Source organism: Haemaphysalis longicornis, unplaced genomic scaffold (genome assembly GCF_048455015.1).
Source record: "Haemaphysalis longicornis isolate Haplotype H1 unplaced genomic scaffold, Haemaphysalis longicornis Haplotype H1 scaffold_2, whole genome shotgun sequence".
Taxonomy (NCBI): Eukaryota; Metazoa; Arthropoda; class Arachnida; order Ixodida; family Ixodidae; genus Haemaphysalis; species Haemaphysalis longicornis.
In genome coordinates, this window is record NW_027526295.1 from 194,894,199 (window position 1) to 194,906,824 (window position 12,626).

Below are 12,626 nucleotides of genomic sequence, written 5' to 3' on the forward strand. Positions count from 1 at the left end.
AAGAACGACGCGCGACGCTCGAGACGGTGGGTGGCAAGACGCGCGCTGGGAGCAGCCGGCCGGTCTGCCTACAGGTCCGCCTACAGATGTGTTCGGCTTAGCACTGCGGCGGATATTCGAGTGCCGCTCTCGTAAGCGGTGCAGATGACAATTTTTAATGCAACCCGCCATCGCATCATTAACTCCTTTCTCATGTAAGCCACCATGGTCGGGACTCGGGGACAATTTCGTGCAGCGGTAACAAGCTATCACTCGAGCTACCTGCGCCGGCCTGGGCCACTTCGCGGCCGTGGCCGCCGCCTGCACAGCGACCGTGCGGCTAGCTCAGTGGGCTTTTCGTGCCTCCGGCGCGTTTCCGCATCCAATGGTAATAAACAGTAATAGAAACAGAGTGCCTGGAATCGCTGTAGAACTTTGGTCGCGGCCAGCTGCCCGATGAGCTGACGAAATCACGGCGCCTCCGCCGCCAACGATCGGGTCGTTCGTTCTCGAGAGCAGAAGCTCCGCCCTCCGGCCCTCCGATTGGAGCGGCGAGCCGGGCGAGCCGGCGAAAAACGCCGGCAGTGCGGAAGCGGCAAACACAAACTCGTGACGTGTTTGGATGTTGTTTATTTACACAATATGTCGATTGCGCGTGGTCCTCTGCTGGCTGCTCGGTTGCGTTTCGAACACTTTAAAATTGATTTTAAATATGTTCTAGGCTGCATTCGCCGCTGATATTTTGCAGATGATGTAAATGTGTTCCCACCAATCTATCTCTGAAGTTATCTCGCCTTCAAAATTTTGTGTCAGTGCCCCTTTAATGGCAAGCATGGCTTGGGTTGGGAGAATTACCGTCTATTATTTCACAGACATCGCAGTTAGTGATCACTGGGACTTCTATGAACAGAAATTCAGTGGTGTGCATACTGCGAAAATAAGTAGCGCGAACAGAGGGAGTATTATTTGCGTTCTCACTGTCGTTTGTTTCACCGCCACAGCACAGATTGTGCAGTGATGCACCCTTTTCAGGCCAGTCGGGGATGGATGGCTCGTCGTAAGGGGCTAGATATCCTCATACCGTCCAGCCAAGTACCGCAAACTAGGTTAAGTAGCCACAGAACGCTTCCCATTAGAAAGATGTTCCTAAAACTTCATCGTTACGCCTTCGGGTGAACCGATTTAACTGATAGTCGTAACACGTGCCAAACAGCCAAGCGCAAAATTACGCTGCTCGGAGCCAGCGAACGAATAAAATCGCAGTAATCGTCACAAAACGGTAGATTTTAGTGCTTTATTGTCTGCTTTTGCCCCAACTGTGTCTTCAGAAGTTTTCTTAACAGGGAGGCAACTGAGATAAATGGAGCACATTTCCTCAGGAAATACTAAATCTACGTTATCCAGTTAGGTCGTGACACTATCGAATTAGGACGCGTGATGTACGTGAACTTCAACCGAATGAAGTTCCTTCTCTTGCTCCTGGTCGGCCGGCTTAGCAAACGTTCACATAGAACGGAGTTCTTTTTTTCTATTCGCCGTTCGCGTATCCTCTGCATTGAGCAGACATAGGTTCACTATACACGGGTATTGAGCAATGTGCGCGTCACGACTGCTCGCGTGCGAATCGAAGTGGCTCGCCAAGAAATTTGACCTATCCGCTGATCCCTGACCTTTTCCCCCCCTTCTCCAATTATCTTCAGCCCTTCTCCGCACGCGGGACGTTAATCAAGGACGAAAACACGGAGCCAACTGCACGTGCGAGCCATAGTTGTGTGCGACCATACTGAACGCGGTGGAGAGGTTAAATCCCCTTACAGTGCAGTGAAGCTCGTTATCAGCGTCCAATCTTACACACGTGTGATGTCTCTTCGAAGCACACTGCCGCATCAGGTAGTCTGACTTTCACCCTATTTTGAACAGCACAACTGTAAGCTCTTAGTTACGCCATCGATGAACAGAAAAAATACAAAGAAAATGCCGAGCGTACGTGACCACGTGGGGGATTTGCCAGGAATCGTACGTAAGGACTACTAATGCACCCGCTAAACAAAATTGAAAGTTAGAAACTTAAGCTGTTGGATGAAGAAAGATGATATACTCGCAAGTGAGAATTGGTAAAATATTCTGAAGTGGAGCTTGGAATAAAACAATGTTGCCGTTTGATTTTTTTAAATGTCGCCAGGTAGCGCGGACAACAGCAGGTGACTGTTTTCTGCAGTTGATCTTGTATTTTATTCGCTATCGCAAAAACCAAGCATCCGTAAATATTTATTAAAGGAACACTGCAAATATCACTCATGTATTGATTTTCTGCCTGATATTTGCATAATGTTTTGTTCTTGTTCGACAATGTTTACAAGTATGAACATTAACACCAGACTTAGACGTTTAGATTTGGCTGTGGGTATGTAAAACTATTGCGCAGACTTAGTTTCATTTTGGCCGGGTGGTTGAATCGAGTCAAAGACAGACAGACAGACAGACAGACAGACAGACAGACAGACAGACAGACAGACAGACAGACAGACAGACAGACAGACAGACAGACAGACAGACAGACAGGCAGACAAACCAAAATTTTTGCTTTTAAGTAGCCCAAGACTATCGTCTTTAAAAAAATGGCGTACCTTGCGCTAGTCATGAGTGGCTGGAGAAACAGCAGAGCAGGGCTCGACCTAGCTTCTCCCCCACACTGACAGCAGATACTAGGAGAGGGGGAGCAGCCGGACCCTAGCAGTGCACAGGCGCTTTGGACGGCACTGTAAAGCAAAACCATTAAAGTATGTACAGTGTTTTATTCAAAAGCAATCGTCGTCATCCCTTTCGTCGTCGTCTTCCGACAACGACGAGCACAGCTCTGCTGTGACATCATGTTTGCACCGTTGTAGAAGCTGGCTTTGTTTCTTGTTTTTTTTTTTTTTTTTCAATAAAAGTGTTCATATACAAGGTAAGATATTGTCGCGAAGCGGAGATCTCTTGATCTTGATGTTTTCTGGTTGTTTTTTAAGTTCTGCCCGCAGCCAGGGCTCTTCCTCCAAAGTGTTGTGTGTAAAAGCGCTTCGGACGCGGCTGGGCCGTGGCCCCCTTTTTTTCTGAGAAACGGCTCCGGCGTGTGTGGTGGCCCGTCGGCCGACCCGGGAGACGCGGCTCTTGAGAGGGACCATCGACGCATCTCCGACCCCCCGTTGCGCGCCTACGCGGGCCGCTGTGTTCTTCCGACGACCTTCCCTTTTCCCCTGTTTACTTTAGTGCGTTTTGTCTAACTACTTGCTCTACGCCCGTAATTCTCCAAGCGCGCGTTTTCGAGTCGAAACCTTGTGTCTGTGTTTTTGGTCCTTTTCACTTTGGCGGGGACATGTCTGATTGGAGCTTAGAAGCGTCTTCCTGATTGGCTGCGGGTGTGCCTAAGACATGCTCCCGATAGTCCGCACACGCTAGGATGCGCTTTTTCCCCCAATGCGTCCCCCCAAAGCAAATATAACGCGGCCCCTCTGGCGATTGAGAGAGAGCAACACCAGGAGAGCCGCTTGCTGCCGGTCGTCGTGCCCTCCCGCCGGGAGCCATTTCGCCCGCCAACTATGTCCCGCTAAGTACCCTTAATGTTTGACTGTCTTTCTCATCTATGTAACAAGTGTATTCATTCTAATTCATATGTGCTAAATGTCACCAATGTCATCTGTAAAGTAAACAAGTTAACTTTAAAACATCTTCGACGACTCGACTTTTTCCTTCCGATCTTCATGCTACAATAGCGGCAGTATGTAACCAAAATACTACGTTACAATATAATGCGTTACCGGCAAAAATTATTCGCTCACCGGTTTGTCGGCAACGTGTTTCTGGGAAGTGGGGAATTTTCGAAATTTTGGATGAATAAAGTACCAAACAGTACGGGCTGCTTCAAGTAGATTCAACTGCCGGGTATAAACTGTGCAACGCGGTGGGCGTGCTGTGTGTGGGAGACGTGTTCAAACAATAAACGCGTGGGTGGTCTTCGCTTTTTGTTCAAATAACACAGAACTGCACCAACATGCACACGAGAAATAAACCAGACTATGGCCCCCATTGCAGCGAAATCGCCTGGATTCCCTTCGGGCGCTTATTCAAGTTCACTTATGCCTTCATAAAAAAAAAAAATAAACGAGAAAAAGGCAAACACGGACCAGACGATCGGATTTAAATTACTACTTTCGCGTCGTGCCACAACAAAAATATATTTTCCCTCGGGGGAGGGGGGGAAGAGGAGTTTGACGTAAATGTGTTCCAAGCAACGTGTCTAACTTTAAAACTAGAGCATAACTACGTGCGAAAAAAAATACATAAGGGATAACGATTTTTTCCAAAGCGCTGTTGAACCCTGATCACAGAAAATGAGGGAGGCGACTCGTATGTTCAGCGTGATTATATAGCGATATTTTGTTCCTTTCATTTTTATTCGCCAGTAAGCTGCTCATCCATCAAATATGGCGATCTATTTTTCGACGCCTCCACGAGCCAGGAGCTCTGAGAAACGTCGCGATTCGCCGAAGAACTAACTCTGGAAAACTCTTTACTGCTCTTGCAGAGTTCAGCGGGTTAACTTGTGCTGTGATGATGACGACATACGATGTTGAAGAGTGTCGGAAAAAAGTTTAAATTGTTCGAAAATAACTACAGGCACAAATCCAGGCATTGCACCAACCGTTACAAATTCAGTTACATTTCGTGGCACAATTGCTGCAATTAGAGCGGACACCAACTTAACCTAGGCCCACACACGCACACGCACACACACACACACGCACACGCACGCATACACACACATACACAAGCACACACACACACAAGCACACACGCACACACACACACTCACGCACACACACACACACACAAGCACACGAAAACAACAGTCCAGTCAGGTGGAGATGCGTTTTTGTATAATGCGTGTAGAAGATAACACGCAAGGACGACCGAAAGCTTGCCTCAGAGTATTCTGAAAAACAGTACCCCGTTTATTTATTCAAAGAATTGATTGAAGAATTTCGAAAGATTTTAATGAAGCTGATATTTTCGTACGGCGTCGACGCTCACAAAACACGCAACTCCCATCAATTCCTCTTTTCCCTCGCCCTCCCCTTCTCACCCCGTTCATTTTCTTCCTTATTTATGTGTGGTCTAATCATGGATAACCACGCTCGGCCAGCTTCTGCACGTGACCCGGTCTCTATATTCCACCAAGTGCACGAGAGTCATTGCCTTGGCGCGCAGAAGAGACGAAGAATGCCACCTCTCCTCGCCTTGCGGACGTACTATTACGCGGGCACGTTCCCCGTTCTACGTTCTCTTCCCACGGCGCCAAGGCGCTCGAAGAAGAATGCGGCGGCGGTTTCAAGGAGGCCTACTGTTCCCTTTCACTCGTTCGCGCCCTTACTCCGCGCGTCAGCCTGCCTATCAGAGAGGCAAACGCCTTGCCTACTCTCCGCTCGTTCGCATCTATTCACGCCCCCTGTCGGAACAAAGCCTGGGTTCCGGGGAGTGCGGAATAATCTGTTTACACCCGAAAGAGGCCCTTCCATACAAGGGAGGGGGAAAAGGAGTTGGGGGGAGCAAGCGTGATTAATTCGATAGTTGTGCAAGCAAGCGGGGAATAGGAGGCCGAACGTTTGAACGGGGTAGTTACTACAAAAAAATGTTTTGCATTCATTTCAAGAGCAAAGCCGAGAATCTTTCGGTGCACCGGCACGGGATTTTTAAATCTGCATCACAGAGGTATTTTGGTTGATTTATTTATTTATTTATTTATTTATTGATTGATTGATTGATTGATTGATTGAATAAATGAATGACTGACTGATTGATTGAATGAATGAATGATTGATTGATTGACTGATTGATTGATTGATTGATTGATTGATTGATTGATTGATTGATTGATTGATTGATTGATTGATTGATTGATTGATTGATTGATTGTAGGGTTTAACGCGCCGACGCAACACAGGTGATGAAGCGCGCCGTAGTGGAGGGCTCAGGATTAATTTTGACCACCTGGGGATCTTTAACGTGCCCCGAAATCTCGTACACACTGGCGTTTTAGATGCGAAGAATCTCATGGTCGGGGCTATGTCGCTCCCTTGTTGTTGTTGCGCCGTCCACACCCCCACTGCGCATGCTCGGCTTGCTGAACGCCCGGTGGTGTCTTACCCTTTAATTGCTCCTGAAGCGACAGTGTTGCCGGTGTCTTCCTGGGCGGGCACGAGACGAGCACGCTTCACGCGCCTTCGACGTTTCATCGTCGGCGGCGGCGGCGTGCGGGGGCGAGTCTCGGCGGGCCGTGATTACAAGCAGCCCACAACCATCCGGGGAACGTGCATCGACCTCATATTCAGCAACTTTAGGGTTCATCCACTATAACAGCCCTTGACTTTACATTTCACAGACCATAAGGCGGTCATAATCAAAGTGGAACGCCAACCACAGCTCGACGTCACCTACATTGAACATGATGATGATAATTTCTAAATAAAGACAAACTCATAACACGTACAACGTCTCTCTCTCTCTCTCTCTCTCTCTCTCTCTCTCTCTCTCTCTCTCTCTCTCTCTCTCTCTCTCTCTCTCTCTCTTTTTAATGCCTCTCCACTCTAACACCCTCCCCCCTCCAATAAAATTACACCATCTTCCCGTAGGATGCTTATGGTCGAGCCTGTTCCCTCCCTTGTGGTTGCGCCGTTCACACCTCCACTGCGCATGCGCGTCTCTCCTCCATTCTCCTCCTCACAGCCGTATAAACCAGGTGTGCACATGCGCTGCGCGCTACTCCACTGCGCATGCACGTCTCTCCTCCATTCTCCTTCTCACCCTACCCACGCGTCTCCTTACTCTAACACCACACAGCAACTCTACACACACTACTTACTTTCAACTCTACATAAACACCAACCAACCCCCACTGCTGCTTCGCATCCTCCTCAGGGTTCCCCCCACGGGAAGATGGTGAAATTTCTTTGCTTTTCGCCTCCATCAGAAAGGCAGCGGTCGCGGCCGGGAATTGAACCCGCGTCCTCGTTTTTTTTTTTCTAGCATAGTGTGGGAAAACACGAGAGGATAAGGTAGCGTGTGCAGGCATTATTAGCATCGTTCTACAATTGAACAAATTGAACGAAGGAAAAGGAATGTGTGGTACAGTCTCTGCAATAAATAAATAAATAAATAAATAAATAAATAAATAAATAAATAAATAAATAAATAAATAAATAAAATAAGAAAATTTGCTTGCGCGTCTAATTGGAAGTTCAACTGAGGATCCTACGTCCCCCAGCCCTTAAATAGTGAAAATATTCGACCAAAATCAATTCAGAAATTTATTACTATTTTTGTCATCACTGGGAGAAAATCAGGCGCTCAGCTCGGCACATTTTTGTGCTAATGTAGCTGAGTCATTACAGTAGCCTCTAACGACGCCCGAGACACAGCTTGTGACGTCCGGCTGCGAAATAGGTCAATACCACTCATATCACAGGACGACCAACCAACCAACCAACGCGAAACTTTCGCCTATGAACCTCATTAAAAAAAAGACGTCATCACTCTTCCATTTGCATACACCCCCCCCCCCCCCCCCGCGCGCTCTTCTTTCCCGCTGATACGAGGAGCCCAATGTTGTTAGGCAAACAAAAAAGGCAGCGACCAGAGAAACTCAAAATAACGTGCCTTATGCCTTGCTTTATATTCCTTGTCCCGACAATGTATAGTTGGGGAAGTGAACTTTTTTTCTATCTCTCGGAAGAGCCTTTTCAACAATGACCTCTTCCACTGCACCACTAACTTGACACTTAGAACGATAGGGAAGGGGTATGCCAACGGATGTCGACAAGCCTTCTTCACGTCCAAGTGGGAGTTCAACGTTTACGGGCGCTCAGGGGGCGCCGGTGGTGCACTCTTCCTGACAATAATAATCGGATCTTCTATCACGAGCAGCGAATAAGCAGCGGAGGCCAAAACATCTGTTGGGAGCGAAAAACACAGACACTCGTCCTTACCCACCGGGTTCAAAAAGGACAGCTGCATGTCGTTCGGCCCCTCAACGATGAAGACTATATACTACCACGCCTTCCAATAGTGAAGCGCGTACATTCTAGGCACGGAAGGAGGGCAGGTGGCGCATTTATGATTATTACGCGACGTACCGTGGACAGCGGAGACCGTAAATAGAGCGGTCCCTTGTTGGCGGTGAGGTGGGGATCTTCGAGCCCTTCCAAGTTACTGCTTTCGTGGTGGGGACGGAAAGCCTAGCTGCCTCATGTTATGCCGCACTCATAAGCATCGTAGAAAGACATGATTAATACGACTGAGTCAATGTACCAGGTTCAAACGAAAAGCGGGTAGGTTTCTATTTCTCGCTGTTCGTATCTCCCGGCGACAAAATCAGAATACCGCGAAAAACTTAGTCAGCAAATGGTTTTGTCCAAGGCACAAAAAGGAATCCAGGAAAGTTTTTATGGTAGAATCTGGTAACAAAAAAGACGATCAATGCCGTGTCTGGCAAATAAACAGAACTACAAAAATAGAACAACAGGCGACCCCGCAACAACAACAACAACCAAAAACGCATGAGCGACATTTTTTTCAACATGCGGAGGTAATCTGTTAGGATCAGGGAGGATTTTTCCCTTTCCGTCATAACTCCTACTTAAAAACGCTCACTTTTTTTTTGTAATGTCTCATAATTCTTGTATACAGGGCTTTTTATTGAATGTTTGAGCTCCGTAGTTTGTTCCAGAGCTCTGGTTTGTTCACGGACTATGCGCTGTGAGTGCAATGCTGGAGAGATCGTACAGCACTCTCCTGTTCTAAAATTTATTGGTCAAAACTTGAAAATTTTATTTGATGTTTTGGCATTTTAGTGCAGTCAAAAGGAAACTATAAATTTCACTGACAGGCAGTATTTGTAGGGTTTCTAGCGTATTGCTGCTGTGTATCGCCTGCGAAAAATACTCCGCTCTTATAAGTTTTTTTGCAGAGCAAAGAGCCAAAGCAGTTTGTTTTACTGAATTTGACTCAAACCAAATGGCAGTAATCAATACGTCCATGTACTAGAGAAAAGTATAGCTGTTTTTTCACTCTTATACACGCGCCACACGTACACGAGAAATGACATTAAGTGGATAAGGCCTTAAGATACCGAATGACATTATTTGGGCGGGCCATGCTACACGCTAAAACACAAAAGCATTAAATTTGTTGGGCATGACGGTGATAATAACTGAAAAGAGAAATTCACTCATATTTTCGATGTTTGTTAACGCACAAAAAAGCGTCTTAAAAGGTTTAAGAATATTTCTTGGGAAAGAAAACATTATGAAAAAAACTGTTCTCTAAAAAAATGGTGTGAGCCGTTTCTAAAAGTGGCTTCAGCAGCTGCCGTCACCTTCTAGCTATAGCCAAATCCGAAAAATTCAAAACGACGAGAAACAGGGTGTTTTGCCCTTTGCCGCTGTTTTAGGGAACTTCGTCTTCTTCAGGACTTAAACACCAAGAGTGCACAAAAAATCGTCTTATTTCAAAATTTAGTTACGTTTCCGCGTCAACACTCTGGTGCTGAGAGTTTCGTTAGTTTCATTCGGTGCTCATCGCGTCGAGAGTAGGTAGATTTAAGGTGTTCGTGACGGTTAATGAGTTGTGCGGAACTCCTTAAACCAAAAATGACAGAGGAAGTGGCATTTTTGCGTGTAGCAGGGAATTAATGGCATTAAAACTTAAGGCATTAAGCATTTTCGTATACGTGTGGCACGGGTGTTACTGGCAGTAGATACTTGCCGTGAACATCCGTTGTTCTCTTCCTCATCAGATGGCAGACTGCCGTGGAGGGCGAATCGATGTGAGAACAGGACTCGGCGTCAATCAACCGGACGGATCAAGAGGAGCAAGCGATGGGATTATCCCCTGAATTACAAGCAGTTGTTCTGTCTGTAGTCTTGTTTGATTGCGGCATGAGAAAGTCATAGGTGGACATAGCAAGTCGCTGGAGCAGGTTTGCGGCGTCTATAAACCCTGTATAGTTATTCGTAAAACTTCTGGGAGAGTAAGGTTCGTGAGCCTCTGCTGTCGGAAAAGAAGGTCACCGCAGTTCCCTCCCGGAAAACCATTGCTTGCTTGCTTGCTTGCTTGCTTGCTTGCTTGCTTGATTGATTGATTGATTGATTGATTGATTGATTGATTGATTGATTGATTGATTGATTGATTGATTGATTGATTGATTGATTGATTGATTGATTGATTGATTGCATGGTTTAACATGCCGACGCTACGCAGGTGATGAGGCGCGCCGTAGTGGAGGGCTCCGGATCAATTTTGACCACCGGGGGATCTTTATCGAGCGCCGAAATCTCGTACACACGGGTGTTTTTGCTTTTTGCCTCCATCATAAATGCGGCCTCTGCGGCCGGGAATCGAACCCGGGTCCTCGTGCTCAGTAGCACAATCCCGGAAAACCACTGTGCAACATCCACCGGAAAAAGTAGAACCCCGAGCAACTGAGGAAATTTGTCTAGTGAAACTACAGATTTTCCCGCTCAATTTAATGCAATTGCCATACAGTTTAATCCGGACGCCATCAAATTTATTCCAAGCGCCAATTTAATCTAAGTGCCATCTAATTTAATACAGGTGCCAGCGAATTTAATCCAAGTTCCAACCAATTTACTGCGGTGGCCAACCAAATTAATCCAGCTATCAGAAGATTGTTCAAAAGTGTTTTGCGCGAAATTAGGCGCGGATTTTCGGGCTATGTTGAGCGTAGTGTGGTAAAAACGTGGTGTTTCTTGATTCATTATGTGCAAAATATCTTATGCGCACAGCTTAATGGACATTTACTAACCCGCGCGGAGTAATAAAGTGGACCTTTTTGATCCGTTGGGGCCGCGTGCTGTCAGCTGATCGTAAGCGAAAGCGCCGTAGATACCTCACGTCAGAAGTATCGTTGCTCCTCGCAGTAACAATACGCTGGAAAGACTGCTGGCGCAGCAGTCTTTCTGGAAAGACTGGAAAGACTGCTAGCTCCTCGTATACGCCAGTAGACGATACCTCGGACGATCTCGCAGACGATCAGCATACGGCACCAACGGATGAAACAAGATCGTTCTCCTGGTCTGCGCGTGTCAGTAAATGTCCATTAGGCTGTGCGCATAAGATATTTTGCACATAATGGACCAAGAAACGTGACGTTTTCACCACACCATGCACAACAAAGTCCGCAAAGCTGCGCCTAATTTCGCACAAAGCACTCCTGAACAACCTTCTGACACCTGGATTAATTTGATTGGCGACGGTATCAAATTGGTTGGAGTTTTAATTGAATTCACTAGCGCCTGGATTAAATTAGATGGTGTTGGGATTGAATTATATGGCGCTTGGATTAAATTGGATGGCGCCTAAATTAAATTTGATGGCGATTAAATCAGTTATTCCTTGCTAGCTAAAATGACATGTGACATGTCCACACGATACCGGAGATATTAACATTAACTTGAAAAATCGGGAACAATAGGTACGGACAATGACCAGTGTTGTGCAGCCAAGCCAATGTATGCAGCGCTGGCATGGAGACCTATGAGGAGAGAGCCTGGCGGTTTTCGAGAGCCCTTAAGAGCACGTGGTGTCTGAACGGACGCCCAAAATTGTTAGAAGAGCGACTTCGCTCGTCTCTTCGTAGTTCGAAGGTTATGTGAACGATGATACATCAATACAAGGCTACATCCTCCGGCCTTTCCTTCCTTTCTCTGCACTCTTCAAATCATGCATCTGCTCTACCGAAGATGGAGAGGCAGGAGGGGCTTTTCAGATTACAGGTATATTGATAAATGCTATGGGATTGAAAAATAGAAACAAGGCAGGAAACAGACACTGAAACGGACGCTGAGAGAAAAAAAAAACTTAGGTGAAAAGTAAAGAAGACCTAAAATAACTGTTCAAGCGCTAAAAAAGAAGGGTGTAGCTTCGCCGCCTTCCGGAAATCGATTGCGGCAGCAACTCGCTAAGTTGTTGCATTCATGCCTGCGTAATAGAGGCATAAATGTGGGTTCTCAGACCGGTTTGGCTCGTAAGGTTGGCCTCCGGCGAAGATGAAACGCATTGAAATAAGGGCACGTGCGCACGTAGCCGACCAGAACCTTGCAGGACGGAAGCGGCGGGAGCTAATTATCGAATTCTCCCGTCGTCGGCAGCGATAGTACGCCGCATACGAGTACCCGCCACGGTGGCTCAGTGGCTATGGCGTTGTGCTGCTGAGCCCAAGGACGCGGGTTCAACTCCTGGCCGCGGCGGCCGCTTTTCTGATGTAGCCGAAAAGCAAAAACGCGCGTGTGCTCAAAATTTCGGCGCGCGTTAAAGATCCCCTAGGTGGTCAAAATTTTTTCGGAGCCCCCCACTACGGCGCGGCTCCTCTCCTGTGTAGCGTCGGCGCTTTAAACCGCATAATCAATCAAACCAATCAATCGCATACCGGAATTTTGCTAAACTACAGGAGAAACATCAGCAAAGCAATAAATCTAGTATAGCGTTGTACGGGGTCAATATTAACATATCCCCTCATTCTAAGCCCTTGCATCCTCTTCTGTACTATCCCTGGCGCACTGCGTTTCGCCATCATAACGGCCAACACGTCGATA